Source organism: Natrix helvetica (assembly GCF_964273705.1).
Source record: "Natrix helvetica genome assembly, chromosome: 8".
NCBI classification, from domain to species: domain Eukaryota; kingdom Metazoa; phylum Chordata; class Lepidosauria; order Squamata; family Natricidae; genus Natrix; species Natrix helvetica.
The window spans coordinates 9,396,546-9,413,996 of record NC_138559.1 but is presented as its reverse complement, the minus strand read 5'-3'; the positions used below and the strand labels follow the sequence as shown (position 1 = coordinate 9,413,996).

General features: G+C 41.7%; 1 protein-coding gene across 3 annotated transcripts in view; it reads left to right on the top strand.

Annotated features, from left to right (window-relative positions):
* The window catches only part of FGFR1 (fibroblast growth factor receptor 1), a 129,256-nt gene that overhangs the window by 63,130 nt on the left and 48,675 nt on the right, over positions 1 to 17,451 (top strand). The gene's annotated exons all lie outside the window — the stretch shown is intronic.

The window sequence follows — 17,451 nt, the reverse complement described above, 5'->3', positions numbered from 1 at the left end:
GGAACATGCCTGCCTTGGAGTTTTGATTCTGTTGGGGGTTACTTGGAATCCTGACACTCGTTTTGCATCCACATAGCAGTGGTGAAATTCAGAATTTTTTTACTACTGGTTCTGTGAGCATGGCTTGGTGGGCATTGGGTGGCTTGGTGGGCATGGCATGGGAAGGATACTGCAAATCTCTAGTCCCACCCACCTGGGGCCATCCAGAGGTGACATTTGCCGGTTCTCTGAACTACTCAAAATTTCCGCTACCAGTTCTCCGAATTACTCAAAATTTCACCTACCAGTTCTCCGAACTACTCAAAATTTCCACTACCTGTTCTCCAAACTACTCAAAATTTCCCCTAACAGTTCTCCGGACTACTCAAAATTTCCGCTACCAGTTCTCCGAACTACTCAAAATTTCCCCTACCAGTTCTCCGAACTACTCAAAATTTCCACTACCTGTTCTCCAAACTACTCAAAATTTCCCCTAACAGTTCTCCGGACTACTCAAAATTTCCGCTACCAGTTCTCCGAACTACTCAAAATTTCCCCTACCAGTTCTCCGGACTACTCAAAATTTCCCCTACCAGTTCTCCGAACTACTCAAAATTTCCCCTACCAGTTCTCCGGACTACTCAAAATTTCCCCTAACAGTTCTCCGAACTACTCAAAATTTCCCCTACCAGTTCTCCGAACTACTCAAAATTTCCCCTACCAGTTGTCCGAACTACTCAAAATTTCCCCTACCAGTTCTCCGAACTACTCAAAATTTCCCCTACCAGTTCTCCGGACTACTCAAAATTTCCCCTACCAGTTCTCCGGACTACTCAAAATTTCCCCTACCAGTTCTCCGAACTACTCAAAATTTCCCCTACCAGTTCTCCGGACTACTCAAAATTTCCCCTAACAGTTCTCCGAACTACTCAAAATTTCCCCTAACAGTTCTCCGAACTACTCAAAATTTCCCCTACCAGTTCTCCAAACTACTCAAAATTTCCACTACATGTTCTCCGAACTACTCAAAATTTCCCCTACCAATTCTCCGAACTACTCAAAATTTCCCCTACCAGTTCTCCGAACTACTCAAAATTTCCCCTACCAGTTCTCCGAACTACTCAAAATTTCCCCTACCTATTCTCCAAACTACTCAAAATTTCCACTACATGTTCTCCGAACTACTCAAAATTTCCACTACATGTTCTCCGAACTACTCAAAATTTCCCCTACCTATTCTCCAAACTACTCAAAATTTCCACTGCCTGTTCTCTGAACTACTCAAAATTTCCCCTACCATTTTTCCAAACGACTCAAAATTTCCCCTACCAGTTCGCCGAACTACTCAAAATGTCCCGTACCAGTTCTCAAACTACTCAAAATTTCCCCTACCGGTTCTCCAGAACTTATCAGAACCTGCTGGCTTTCACCTCTGCAACATAGCCAAGATTTTTTGACTCCTTGCAGCTTGGACAATGATGTTATGTTTTTGGGGGGTGGAGGGGGGATGGACCACTAATCATTGGAAGACATGTTGAGGCCATCCTTTAGCTAGCATGGGGCGGTCTCCCCTTTCCTGGAAAAGCTAATGAAGCTGGATATGGTCATTAGCCTGTGAATGGCACCGCTCGGCGTTCCCACCAGGCCTATTTCCCAACTTGTGCTCTGGGTGACCAATGGCCAGCAGCCTGTCTTTGCCCTCTGACTCCCTTCTCTCATCAGCTGGGGCTGGGAGGGAAAGCTTGTCCATCATGGGGAGAAAAGCATCTCTGCCCTCGGAGATCCCATTGGTCATGGCAATTTAATGCAGAACAGTGCCGGGAATGGAAGCTTTTATTGACTTTGAAATGAGATGACCCGGGCCATGTGCTTTGAACTGATATCTAAAAAATGCTTCCTCCCTCTCTCTTTCACTCTCTCTGTCTTTCGCTCTGTGTCTCTGTCTCTTTCTCTCTCTTTCTCTCTCTTTCTCTCTGTCTCTCTCTGTCTCTCTCTCTCTGTCTCTCTCTCTCTGTCTCTCTGTCTCTCTGTCTCTCTGTCTCTCTCTCTCTCTCTCTCTCTCTCTCTGTCTCCCTCCCTCCTAGGGACCCAAAGCAAATAGAAGGCTTGCAAGGGTGGGGGGAAGGTGAGAGAGCCCACCTAATTAAAGTAGCACTCGGGAGCACCAAAGCATTCGCTTTTCTCCCTAGCTCTAGGTTGCTTCTCTCCTTGATCCATCCATTGTTTCTTGTGCTTTGGAAAATAGGTTGGCACCCACTCTTCTTTGTGGCAGCCTCTGAGATATTGGAAGACTGCTATCATGTCTCCCCTAGTCCTTCTTTTCATTAAACTAGACCTACCCAGTTCCAGCAACCATTCTTCATATGTTTTAGCCTCCATCCCTCTCTAACCATCATTGTTGCTCTGCTCTGCACTCTCTCCAGAGTCTCAATATATTTTTTGTATTGTGGTGACCAGAACTGGGCGCAGTATTCAAAGTGAGGTCTTGCTAAGGCGGTACTTGTCGTGATTGTATTCACGTTGAACATTGAATATTTTGTCCATTAAAAATTGCCAGGTTGGTGCTGACTTTTGGAGGTGCGGGTTGGATCTTCAGTTACAGCCACATCCACCATTGAAACTTCAGGCTTACAGCTCAGAAGTGGTGGTTGACACTGTAAAAGGTAGAATGAGACAAAGCACTCGTGAGAGATAAGGGAAATTTCTTGCTAGCTATCTTTTAAACAGCAAGGTGATAAGGATTAGCCCAGGTGATAAGAATAAACTCTAGATGATGGATGGGAGTTCCCCTTTCAGTTTCATACACACACATGTATTCATACAGAGAGAGAGAGAGAGAGAGAGAGAGAGAGAGAGAGAGAGAGAGAGAGAGAGAGAGAGAGAGAGAGAGAGAGAGAGAGAGAGAGAGAGAGAGAGAGAGAGAGAGAAATACAATCTTAACTGCATTTTTAAAAAGAAGGATTGAAAACTAAGAAAAAACAAATTGTCAGAGAAATAGATGGAGAGAAAAAGAGGTAGGAGGTACTCCATGCGATGGAATGGGATGATGTGAACAAATATTTGTGGGATTTGCATGGAATAAAATACAGTATATAGATAAAGGGTGCCTGTTTGCTTCCTTCCTTCCTCCCCTCTCCCTCCTTCCTTCCCTCCTCTTCCTTCCTTCCACCCTCCCTCTTATCTCTTCTTCCTTCCTTCCCTTCCCTTCCTTCCTTCCCTCTTCTTCCCTTCCTTCCTTCCTTCCCTCTTCTTCCCTTCCTTCCTTCCTTCCTCCCACCCTCCACCACTCTTATTTCTCCTTCCTTCCCTCTCCTTCCTTCCTTCCTCCCACCCTCCCTCCCTCTTATCTCTCCTTCCTTCCTTCCTTCCCTCTCCTTCCTCCTTCCTTCCGTCCTTCTCCTTTTTACCAGTCAGGCTCTTTGTTGATTCAGACCAAGAAAAGCATAATACAAAGGTTGAGGACAGGAGCTTTGGATCAATTTTGACTCACAGAGGCTACCTAGAAAAGCCCTTGCAGTCTTCGTCCCAGGGCTGACTTGGCCCACTCTCATCCAACTGGCTTTGTGCCCAGAACAGAACTAGAACCGGTCCCCCAGCCCAGTGGCCTTTAAATGTTAAATCAGCACCTCAGGTTTCTTTGTAGAATGATGCAGGACAGAGAGGTGGACATCGCTCACCTCACATTCTGAGTAACAGCAGGAAATAGTGGCATTTGTTAAGCCACATAAGGGAACATCGATTCCACTAAATGCACAGAATATAGATTCCGCATCACCGATGATGACGAATGGGGCCGACTTTTTTAGAGTCACTGCCTGTTGCTTTCGCATCTTCCAGCCTGCTTTTTGCTTCTTTTTCTCCTGTTCCCCAGAGCTGAGTTTTGACATTTTTTTTAATTGCCCGGGGATTATTTTAATCTGTCCCCTTTCTTTGGTCATCACCTCTCATGCTCCTTTCTTTTTTGCCTGCTTTCTTCTCTGCTGCCCGCTTTGCCGCTGTGTCTTTCCTTCCCCTCGTTTCCTTCTTTCTTGTTAGCTTTAGTTCCCCCTGTTTGAATTGCTGACTGCACAATAGAAGAGCGGAGTTGAGCTAAAGTGATGTGTCTTTCGTTGCCCCGGTCATATAACAAACAGAGCACGTATTTTTTTTCCTTTCTCCTCTGGGTCATCCTCCCACCCTCCACGGATTGCCATGGTTTGCAAAAGGCCTTTTGGGATTCGTAGTCTGAAATACTAACTAGCTTCATCATTTCACCCTCATGGAAATGCACGTTTATTTATTCATTTATTCCACCGCATTCATCTGCTACGCTATATGAGGGGGGGGGAGCTCTTCCTTGCCATGCCTAAGTGGAAACATTTATTTAAATGCAGACGTAGACTAAAAGCACAGCATCAAAATTAAACCCAGCAAGAAAGAATAATCAGCCACGATCTCCGAGTTAAACAGATTGTAAAGCCGGGTCAAAGAAAGGAATTTTCATTGTTTTCGAACAAGGCGCTTGAAACATGGCTGGTAATCTGCTTTTTCCCTTTTCAAGACAGTCCAGTAAAGAGAAAGAAATCAACGAAGAAGAACCATATTTTTCAGAGTAACCGATGCTCTGGAGTATAATACGCACCTTGGTTTTTGGGGAGGAAAATAAGAAAAAAAACATTCTGCCTCTGCCTACCAGTATCCATCGGTATTCATCTGGCTGGCATCCTGTCAGTATGTGAGAGAGTTGAGGGCTGTATGGAAACAAACAGTGTTTGCTGTGTGAGCAACAAGGAAGGAGACAGCAAGGAGCCAGGGCGTGGCTTGTTCTGTACTAAAGCTGTATGCTGTGCTGATATCTGAAACTAAAACTGAAAGTGAATCTTCTTTGCTGAACTGCCACGTTGGAAAACCTGCTTTTGGTATTGTAGATTTACTCAATGTGTTATATTATATATAAAGAGAAGTTATTGAATCCTGCTGAATCAGATACTTGTGTGTGCTTTCTGATTGTGATTTCTCCTGCAAACTCTTACACGTCCTTGCTGCAAATAGCAAACAGCCAGGTCAACTTCAGCACATTACGGCAGCCTGATTCAGCATGAGCAGCTGATTGGCGGGTGGATCAGCCTCTCGGAATACCCCCAATCAGCTGTTGCAGGCTACAGGGATTGCCAGAGACCATCACCTCCTCCATGCCTCGTGTTTTTGGCTACATTCCGTATATAAGACACACCCAAATTTTCAGCCTCTTTTAGAGGGGGAAAAAGTGCATCTTATACTCTGAAAAATACGGTAAATTTTAGAAGAAAAGTTTGATCTTGGGCTGGACCAACTTACTCCATGTTTAAAACATGTGGTTTAGATCAGAGGTCCCTGGCCTTTTTGACATCAAGGACTGGTTTCATAGAAGAGAATTTTTCCATGGACCAGAGGAAGGGAGGTGGGGGGAAGGAAGCGTGCAAGTTAGAGCCTATGCATGCTCACCCACTGCTCACCTCCACCTGTGTGGCCTTGTTCCTAAGAGCCATGGACAAGCACCAATCTGCAGCCCGTGGATGGACAACTCCTGGTTTAAATAATACCAACTTCTATAAAGATGCAGCCTTCTGCATCTCTCTTTTCTTTTTCAGCCTTCCAACACATTAATGTTTCTTTCTGACACACTTTAAAGAAGCGCATTCTGCCTGATGAGGTCCCTTGGGCGACTAGCGAGACAGGGCCCATGTGTCTGGAGACATCAGTTGTTGGAGCAACTGACTGTCGTCTGGAATTGGTTTCTTAAACATTCTATCACCACCACCCCTTGCTTAATCCTCCAAGCTTCCCACATTGCCCAGTGTCACAATGGGCAGGAATGAAACGACTTGCAGTGACTCGATTTCAAATCGTAACAATCTTGAATGGCAAGAAAAGACAAATGTCTTAACTAATGTCTCCATGATGATCTGTTGAATCTCCAAGCAAGCAGACCTACAAGGTGGCAACTATAATAGTCAAAAAGTATTTAGAACTAAGGGAGGCTCAGTGGCTAAGACGCTGAACTTGTCGATCGGAAGGTTGGCAGTTCAGCGATTCGAATCCCTAGTGTCGCGTAATGGAGTGAGCTCCTGTTTCTTGTCCCAGCTTCTGCCAGCCTAGCAGTTCGAAAGCACGTAAAAAATGCAAGTGGAAAAATAGGAGCCACCTTTGGGGGTAAGGTAACAGGGTTCCGTGCGCCTTCCGTGTTTAATCATGCCAGCCACATGACCATGGAGACGTCTTCGGACAGCGCTGGCTCTTCAGCTTTGAAACAGAGATGAGTACCGCCCCCTAGAGTCGGGAGCGACTAGCACATATGTGCATGGGGAATCTTTACCTTTATTTAGAACTAAACTGAGTTTAGGAATGTAATCCAAAAGTTTATAGTCAGGGAGCACTTACCAATTTCAGGATTATAATGGTTCAGGACCACCCAAGTTTTTCCTTTTTCGTTTCTTCTTTTCATACATGCAAAGATACCCATTAAACTCAATTATGAGAACATTAGAATCGCCATCCTATGCGCACACATTTGGAAGTAATTATTATTGGATTAAGTAGGCGTTTACAACCTAATCTTGATCTACATAAATCAGGGCCCGAAACGTCAAGGAATGTGCCGATTGGATAAAATAAAGCATATGGATCTATCGGTGTATCAAAAGGTTCCTCACCCTTCCATATTTCCATCACAGGGCCCCTCTGATTGTGCCAGTTCTTGCTTCAGTCATGCTTTACTTCAGGGGTCTCCAACCTTGGCAACTTTAAAACTTGTGGACTTAAACTCCCAGAGTTCCTCAGCCAGCAAAGTTGCCACGGTTGGAGACCCCTGCTTTACTTGATGACAATGATGTTCTTGCTGTTCTTTCAGCTTATTTGTGGGTCTACTTATTTTGCTTTGTGCTCTTCTAGTTCTTACAGTGATCTTTCTCAGTGCATGATGCAACATGTTTTGTTTTTCACCCCTCTTGTTGTAGATTAACAGTTGGAAGGGACTTTAGAGGTCATCTAGTCCAACTGCCTGCTCAAGTAGGTGACCTTACAGCAAATGGCAGTCCAATCTCTTCTTAAAAGCCTCCAGTGATGAAGATGCCATGACTTCCGAAGGCAATTTCTGTTCCATGGGTTGATTGTTCTGACTGTCAGAAAATTTCTCCTTATTTCCAGGTTGAATCTCTCCTTGATCAATTTCCACCCATTATTCCTTGTCTGGCCTTCAGGTGCTTTGGAAAATAGCTTGACCCCCTCCTCTCTGTGGTAGCCCTTCAAGTATAGGAAGACTGCTATCCTGTCTCCCCTGGTCCTTCTCTTCACTAGACCAGCCATGACCAGTTCCTGCAAACGTTATTTGTGTATTTGAGCCTCCAGTCCCCTAATCATCCTGGTTGCTCTTCTCTGCACTCTTTCTAGAGTCTCAACATCTTTTTTATAGTGTGGTGACCAAAACTGGATGCAGTATTCTAGGTGTGGTCTTACTAGGGCTTTATATATGTTCTTTCGGGCTGAGAGGAAGAGACTGGCTTAACGGCACCCAGCTGGCTTCCAAGCCCAAGCATCAGAAACTGGGTCTCCGTAGTTCAGCACCTTAACCATTACATTACAGTCTCTTATTTCCTTGATTTATTTCCCACCTTTCCTTTAGTAGTTGAAGGCTATGTGCACAATGCCCTTCTCCCTTTTCCTGTAGGATAGAGATCCCCAGACTTGGCAAGTTTAAGACTTCTGGACTTCAACTCCCAGAATTTGTCAACCAGCCATGCTGACTGGGAATTCTGGGAGTTGAAGTCCACAAGTCCTAAAGTTTCCAAGTTTGGAGACCCCTGCAGTAGAAGAGGACCAGGTAGAGTCCAAGGGCAGGGTCAAATGCATCATCAGTCTGAAGTTCCTACGCCCACAAAAGAGACCCAAGTCAAGTCCCCCTTGAAGTCTGTTGTCCGTTGATTCTTAACCTGGCACCAATTTGCCTTCACTGTTAGTAGATCTAAATTCTTATGTACAGATAATATGAAATAAACTTTCAGTATTTTTGAACTCTATTCTGGATCCTGATTTCTTGCTCCTGACATTTCCTCATAATACGCCTCCTGTGATGTGGGCTTGCCTAAGCCAGAGTGGCTGGCCCAAGTCACCCAAAAAGCTTCTGTGAAGTGGAGGGACTTCCCTAGAGGTCCTGAACCTGCTTCTCTGCAGCTCTTGAAAAATAGCACATGGGTCTCCCCCATTGCTAGTCTAATGCTTTCAGTTCTTGGATCATGCTGGTTCTTGGGCCAAGAGAAACATACTGGCCCGAATTCAATCAACAAACTTCCATGCCTAAGGGAGGACTTGCATCTCGGTCTCTCCACTTCTACTCTAGTAGTTTCATTCCTACATCACATTGATTCTCATATCCACCCCTGTGTTGTGGCCTGGCAGCAGCCAGTGGAGCTGGTGGCATACTCAGACAGTGAGGAGGATGGGGAGGAACATGGACCAGTCCTGGAGTCTGGGGAAGGCACTGATTAGGGCTCTGTGTCGGAGGCAGAGATGGGGCCGTCTGACAGTTATCAGCTGCCTTCGGAGTCGGACATCAGTGGGGCAGAAGAATAGCTGGAGCCTGTTCCCAGTGTGTGCATGCACAGAGTTGCCAGGAGAAGGGAACAGTTAAGGAACAAGGGCCGACTTGGGAGTAAAGGCACAAGGAGATACTAAATGACCCCTCCCATAGGGAATAAAGAGGAGCGAAAGAGGAGGGGAGTTTACAGGAGACAGTTCATTTGGGTGAAGATCTGTTCCTGACTTCTTGCCAAGTAATTGCTGCTACAGCATGGCATTTGGAAGATACCGGCCTGGCAGCTCTCCAAGCCTGATAAAGGTCTGTAGTTGTGAAATTTCCTGAAAGACTGTTTGCTGGGACTTTGCTGGAGAGGAATTCCCTTTAAACCTAAATAAAAGATGTTTTATCGGGATGAGGAGACAGCCTTGTGCTTTTGGGAAGCCTAGGTCAGAACATCCTGTGGTCATTTGCCTTAAGTTGTAATATGAATCGGGAAGAAGAACATGGCTGTATTTTGCCTGAATCCAGTTCTGTAACAATATGGAGAGGGAGGAGGATCCGTGTGTCTTACAAACAGAATTGCTCTGTTTGGAGTAGCCCTTCAATAAATGTTGTTGTTGTTGTTGCTGCTGTTATGTGGTTAATCTTTGGTGAGATTCACAGCCTTTGGGGCTGGTTGGTAGCTCAACAGCTCGAGTCCTAACCAAGGACCTAGGAACTGTTAAGGTAACGTCGGAGGATATAAGTTGTTCCAAGTAGGGTGGTTTTTTGTAGAGTCAGAATGTTCAAGTCCGATAAATTTAGAATTTCCAAATAGCAAGATAGCCCTTTAGGTATTGCTCCAAGGGCTCCAATTACAATTGGGACAACACGTGATTTCTTTTTCCACAGTTGCTCAACCTCAATTTGCAAGTCCCGGTATTTTGTGATTTTTTTCTTGCTGTTTATCTTCAATTTGTGCATCACCAGGTATTGCAATATCAATGAACCATACTTTTTTCTTTTCAATTATTGTTTATCATCATCGTCATCATCATCATCATCATCATCATCATTATTATTATTATTATTATTATTAAAGTTTTTATTTTTAAACAAACATTAACAAACAAAACATAGTACATAAAGCCATCTTCAATTACAAACAGTGTCCGTTGGTTACAAGGTTTCTGTGCATCACTTCCATAGTCATCCCTTACAGTTCATGTATAGTCACCAGTTATCCAATCCAAAACATTTACATACATTGTTATTATTATACCTCATTTATTTGACTATCAACCTTATTCTTCATTTTCAACTAAATATATCCAGTATTGGGATTATTTACACCATAGCAATTCAGTATCATCATCTCAGATATTTCCAGTAGTAAAATATTTTTATGTTATATTCTATATCATTCAATAGTTCTTATATTTACCACATTCACTAGTAATTTTCATTAGCATGTTTTTTTGTCTAACCACGAATAAAATCAATCCCAAATCGTATAAAATGTTTATCTTCTTGTTCTCTAACTTCAAATGTCAATTTATTCATTTCAGCACATTCCATTATCTTATACATAACTTCCTCCTGCGTTGGTATTTTCTCGTTTCTCCAATTTTTAGCAAATACAATTCTAGCTGCTGTTAACACATTTACAATCAAATATTTCAATTCTCTATTGTATGTTTCCAGTAAAATTCCTAATAAAAAGATCTGTGATTTAAAGTCTATGTGTTTATGTATCATTTTCTCTAACCAAGTGTGGATTTTAGTCTAGTATCTTTTAGTCCACCACATATGATAATATGAACCCGGTATCTGATGACATTTCCAGCACTTTTCGGATTTGTTCTTGAACATTCTTGCTATTCTCGTCGGGGGGGCCTTCAATAAAAGCCAGCTTGTAGGATTAATGTTGAACCGGAAGGAAGATGATCATGTATAAAGGCTAAGTTACATTTATTGTACAGTGGTACCTTGGTACTCCACTGTTTTGAAAGTCATTAAATTTGGTACTCAACACATTTTGATGTGGAAATTTTGTCTTGGTACTCATTGTTTGTTTAGTACTTAAAGCACAAGCTAGAACTTGTTGGTGTTGGCTTCCTTGTGACTCATTACATCATTCCTTACAGGAAAAAATTGTTTAGTAGTCATTGTTTTTGGTATTCATTGCATGTCCCAGAACCAATTAATGATGAGTATTGAAGTATCATTGTACCCCGGGGGTGATATTGAGATAAGACCAGTGAGTGAGGAATAAAACCAATGATTAGGAGTTCAAGGCTAGTGTTTATTAGCCTAGTGTTTTGTTTTGGATGATTTTGCTGTTTATTAAATTATTTTTAATCTAAGCTGTCTATCTAATGTTGGATTTTTAGTTGCTTGATATTTCTAGTTTTGTGTGTCAGTCCAAGAGTCTATTTGAATTGTGCAGTTAATAAATTTAAAATAATGAATGATAATAACAATTATGTGATAATATATTTTAGCTTTGCATCTGGGAATTCTGAATGTAGAATTATTATATTTCCGTTCTACTGAAGATTATTAGAGTAAAATAAGTCAGAACTTTTTTGACTCTAAGGCGTATCTGTAACATACACAAACTTGAGATCTATCCAACAAATTTATTGTATGAATAGCCACTATAAAACATTTTTGATGGTTGTCCATGTTGATTAGGGAAGTGACATTTGCACAGATAAACATTCATCAATTTTTGCATGAATCAAATAGTGTCTGGAGAGAGTATTTTAAAACTTTGATTTATTACTGGATATATTGACAGATTCAGCTCTGCAAGGTTTTCATGGTGCTGCCTCTTCTTTCTATTTTGGTCCCAGCTGCTTTATAATCTGAATTACCGTTTCTTTTAAATCAGGGGTGTCCAACCTTGCTAGCTATGGAATTCTGGGAGTTGAGGTCCACAAGTCTTAAATTTGCCAAGGTTGGACACCTGGGATTTAAAAGAATAGAATAGAATAGAATAGAATAGAATAGAATAGAATAACAGAGTTGGAAGGGACCTTGGAGATCTTCTAGTCCAATCCCCTGTTTAGGCAGGAAATTCTACACTACTTCAGACAAATGGTTATCCAACATCTTAAAAACTTCCAATTTTGGAGCATTCACAACTTCTGGAGGCAAGTTGTCCCACTGATTAAATGTTCTAACTGTCAGGAAATTTCTCCTCAGTTCTAAGTTGCTTCTCTCCTTGATTAGTTTCTACCCATTCACTAGACTAGACATGCCCAGTTCCTACAACCGTTCTTCATATATTTTGGCCTCCAGTCCCCTAATCATCTTTGTTGCTCTTCTCTGCACTCTTTCTAGAGTCTCCAAAAATGTATATATCAAGAGCTAATGTTTATTGAATCAATTGCCTGAAGTTGTAATTCAGAAGTATTGCAATAAGGACAGGGTTATTTAGCTCAGTTGCAGACCTTGTAGAACTGTTTGGGGTAAGGCAAAGGTTATTCTAAACTTTTTAGATGCAGAATATGTTATTTAAAATGCCCCCGGAATCTCTGATCAAGGGACAAAGCTCTAGTGAGAGATAATACAATAATACAATAGTAGAGTTGGAAGGGACCTTGGAGGTCTTCTAGTCCAACCCCCTGCCTAGGCAGGAAACCCTATACCGTTTCAGACAAATAGCTATCCAACATCTTCTTAAAGACTTCCAGTGTTGGGGCATTCACAACTTCTGGAGGCAAGCTGTTCCACTGATTAATTGTTCTCACTGTCAGGAAATTTCTCCTCAGTTCTAAGTTGCTTCTCTCCTTGATTAGTTTATTAGATAATCTATTGTGTTTGAGTGAACTCTTTTTATACCCTTAATCTCTCACAGGACCCCATCAAGTTCTCATGAACACCTTGGGGTTCTGTAGGAGACAGTTTGAAAAACCCAGACCACAGAAGCTTCTAACTTTGAATAGTATTTGTTAATCTAAAAAGATGCTATCAGACTCCTCCTGATTTTCAGTTCAATTTGTAATTAATGAACTGGCCTTTTCCCTGAAAATAAGACCTCCCTGGATAATAAGCCCAATTGGGCTTTTGAGCATATACGCTAAAATAAACCCTCCCCCCAAAATTCTCTGTGTCTGTGTGTGTGCTTTTGTTGTTTCTGCTATATCTGTGATTTACCAGTCGCTATTCTACTGTAATTAAATCTGAGTGTACCATAACGGCAGCCACTGAGAAGAAGTTAACAACATTCAGAATCATAGTTTGCACTTGATGAAGGTTGATGACACTTTTGAAGGGGAGGTGAAAGGAACATAAGGAGGCAAAGATTTGGTCGGGTTTTAAAACAAGATCTGAACAGGGAGTTTAGCAGAAATTCATAAACTCATCTTTTTGAACTTTCTGGGCCCTCAATGGAAACTTACCTTGTGGGCGGCTAGTAAATTTTAGAAATAAAAAATAAATAAACTTCCTGCGCAGAATAAGTGTAACGTTAAAATTGTGAGCAAGGTACGTAGAAATAATAACAGCAGCTAGAATTGTATTTGCACAAAATTGGAAAGCAGACAAAATCCCATCAGAAGGGGAGGTAATAAAGAAGACATTAGACTGTGCTGAAATGAACAGGTTGACATTGAGAATAAAGGACAAGGAGGAATCAGTGTACTACAGGACATGGGGGCGATTTTATGAGTGGCTTGAAAAAAGATACAAATAGAAAGAAAAAGGAACAAAACATGAAATAAATATCTCAGCTGACACATGATTAAATTAGGGGGGGAAAGAAAATATGAAAATGTGGATAAATGATGGTGGAAAAATGATATGAATTGACAAATGTTAAATAGCAATTATAAGAATGTATATCAAAGAATGAATTTGAAAGGAAAAATTAAAAAAACTTTTTACAACAAAAAAAAGTTGTGAGCAAAGTAGAAACTAGTTCTGTATAGGTAGGTTGAACTTCAGTCCCCATAATCCACACCCAGCAGTATCAACAAGCTGACTCCTTTGTCTGTTGTTTCTTTTTCTTTCTGATTTTCGAGAAACAAGTTGCCAAATTAAGGGGAAAATGGAGCTCACCGAATTGGAGAATCTGGGAAGCCAAAAAAAGGGAAGGAAAAGGATCTTTGTGCTCCTCAAACAAATGTTTGGTTTTGTGGCAGCTGCTTTTCTTTTCTTTTCTCTTGAGTGTATTTTTGAGGCTGAGATTCTCCGGACAGTATTTTAATAACTGGAGGTTTTCTTGAAGCTGACCGTCTCTAGCAATCAAGCCTTTTCTTTGTTGAAGAGTTTGCAACTCTGGCTGCAATTCTGCCATGGGTGGGTTTGAATGGCCATCATTGTCCAGACTTCTCGTCAGCTGAGATAATAAAAAAAAACTCCCCCCAAAAGATTTCGGAGGATGGGAAGGTCTCGCAAGTTGAATCACACTAATTCTGGTTTCCAGCAGCCAGGATAAAGGAGGAGCAAGAGTTGACAATTCAGAAGATATTTCAGTCTGATTCAGTGCCTGGGGAAATGAAAGGGAACAGGTCCCTTGCAAATTCTCCTCCCTCCTCCTCTCTCTCTCTCTCTCTCTCTCTCTTCTTTTTGATGGAAAGAAAGATTAAGAACGAAACTACCGTTGGCAGATTCCTCTCCTTTATTTTTTTCCATTTTGTATTGGAAACCGAACCCACATCGGTTCAGCCTGGCCTACCCAATGCGAAGAGGAAACATGCCAGCAGTTTGGGAGTGGCATCAAGCTGGCAACACCCACCCAGTCAGCCACACCCACCCAGTCAACCATGCCCACCTGTCCCCTCCCCCAAGGTCAACCACAGCCCTGATGTGGCCCTCAATGAAATTGTGTTTGACACCCCTGAATTAATCATGTGGAACGATTTCCCTCCCAAAGTTGCGGGTGCTCCAACATTGGAGGATTTTTAAGAAGAGAACGGACAGCCCTTTGTATCAAATTGTCTATTGTCTCTTGCTTGAGCAGGGGGTTGGACTAGAAGACCTCCAAGGTCCCTTCCAATTCCGCAAACCTTTCTAGACTTGAAATTAAGGTGTGGTAGAAGCTTGGTGCCAAGATTGCCTTTTCTTTTTTCCCATAATCCCCCAGATGAAGTCCTGTTCTGAGGTAACTGAGGGAAATAATAGCCTCTGTCACTATCTTCATAAGCTGGAAGTGGTCACCTGTGATGGTTATGTGAGAATGACCATGGGAGACAGGAGAGCAAGATGCAACCAAGGGAACAGCCAGATAAAAGGCAATTTAGTCTGCGGCACAAATAAGAGTGGGGGGAGACACTCAAAAGAGACCCTCCCTAGTTTTGAGGTTGTAAGGGGGGGGGGGATGATGGAGAGAAGTCCTTTTTACACTTACAAGATTCTGTTAATGTGACCTTAAGCTCATTTGCTCATGTTTCCTGCCCAGTCTACCTCATAAGGCTGACATCATTGGGAAGAAAATGGGCCTGCCATCATAGCAGTGCCAAAAATGTTCTCTGGAGAAAATCCTTGCCTCAGAATAACCATGTTGTGTCTTTCAAACTCATAGCTTGTATTAAATGGTTGCCAGCTTTGCCTTGGGGTAGGAACTAGATTTTCTTGTTTTTCTTTAAAGACGTTTCCCTTCTCATCCAAGTAGCTTCTTTAGCTCTGAAACGGAAGAAACGTCTTCAAGAAAAATCAAGAAAGTCCAGTTGCCTCTTGAAAAAGCACCTTTGGGGCAACCACGGCCTGAGTGATTGAGCATCTCCATAGACATTCTGAAAATGAATATCCCTCAAAAGTCAATTTTCTTGTCCGCGTGCCTGCCAAAATTTGATAAGCCCATCAAAAGAGCATCTGGAAGAAACTGAGGTTGCCTCTCTCTTGGGTGCTTTATTGATTATGATAAGGAGGGAACAGCTGCTGATAGCTAAGGAATGGAAGACTGTGGAATTTGCTGATCTGAGACTAGACAGGAATGCTGGAGGATTCCTTATTTACAGAGTAATGTTTCTCCCCCAAGAGAAGATGAGATGTTAATACTGTCCTTGGACCAGGGCAAGTGCCTAGGGTAGGTTTGCAAGATCTACTTTCCATCCTATGGAAGCACTTTAAAAAAATAATAAAAGTAAAAATAACTGGGACAGATGAAAACTGATAAAGCGATTATATTGTTACATACTAAATATTAAACTTGAAAGTGAGCAGGTAAAGGAGACAATGGTTGCCTGGACTAAAAACTTTGGATATGCAATGGAATTAGATAACTGGCAGAAACTATGGGATAGAAATATTAAATTGACTATGTCAACTGCCTTATAAAGAAAATTTCTATAAAATGTTTTATAGATGGCATTTTGCAAGATTGGCTAAAATGTACAAAGATAGATCTGCTAAATGTTGGAAGTGTAATCAACCATTGGGTTCATACTATCATATGTGGTGGACTTGCCCAAAAGCTAAAAAATATTCGACGAAAATACACACTTGGTTGAAAAAAATGATAAAGCAGCATATAGACTTGCAATCAGAGATATTTTGGTTGGGCATTCTACTGGAAAAATATGATTAAAAGACTATATATCTGTTTTTACAGATACTAACTGCAGCCATAATTGTATTTGCACAACAATGGAAAAATGATGAGATTCTGTCAGATGAGAATGTAATTAAGAAAATACTAGAATGTGCAGGAATGGACAGACTAATGCTTACCATTAAGGATAAAGAAGAAGCTGGATATTTTTTGACATGGGATGTATTTTATCAATGGTTAGACAATACAAAACAAAATTTAGAAAGGAAGAGAGATAAAAATGTTAATGTAGAGAGAATTTGAAGATGAAGATGTTACGTATTATTGTAATTATATTACTATATAGTTATATTATTAATATTATTGTGATGAATATAACAACAAATATGTGGGTTATGACTGTTCAAATAACTGTACCCAGATCTCATACTGTTTGATGGAAATGGAAAGTAATATAAACAAATAAAACATTAAAAAAAATAAAAAATAAGAAGCAAAAATTAAATCAGCTCATTCTGTCCTTCCCCCTAGCATACTGACATGACATGGTCAAGGATTCACTCAACGGATGGTTAGCCTTGCAGAGGCCATTCCAAGCAGGATCAAGATAAGGGAGAATATTTGTAGCTTAGGGTTGCCATTGGTCCTTGGTGCTCTCTAAGATGGGTTGTTTTCTTGCAGATGTTTCATTACCCAAACTAGATGTTTAGGAGATTCTCAATCATCCAGATCATGTCCCAAAGCTGCTTTCTCAAAAGGCAACTGGTTTTTCTTTGAATACGTTCCACTTCTCATCCAAGAAGCTTCTTCAGCTCTGATACTCTGATGATGATGATATTGCCCTAGTCTGGCATACCCAAACTAGATAATATCATCATCATGCTAGCACTGATAATGTTACCTAGTTTGGGTAATGAAATGTCTTCAAGAAAGCAAGCCAGCTCACAGAGCACCAAGGAGCCCTCAAAGCATGGCCATTATAGCAATAGCACTTAGACTTATATACCACTTTGTAGTGCTTTACAGCCCTCTCTAAGTGGTTTACAGAGTCAGCCTCTTGCCCCCAACAATCTGGGTCCTCATTTTACCAACCTCGGGAGGATGGAAGCCTAAGTCCACCTTGAGCCAGTTAGGATCGAACTGCTGGCAGTGGGCAGAGCGAAGGAAGGAAGGAAGGAAGGACAATAGCCATAGCACTTAGACTTATATACCACTTCACAGTGCTTTTACAGCCCTCTCTAAGAGGTTTACAGAGTCAGCCTCTTGCCCCCCAACAATCTGGGTCCTCATTTTACTAACCTCGGGAGGATGGAAGGCTGAGTCAACCTTGATCCTGGTGAGATTCGATCCGCCAAACGGCTGGCAGCTGGTAGCCAGCAGAAGTAGCCTGCAGTACTGTATTCTAACCACTGCGGCACCGCGGCTCTTTGTCAACAAGCAATGCTCTAGTGATGACCTA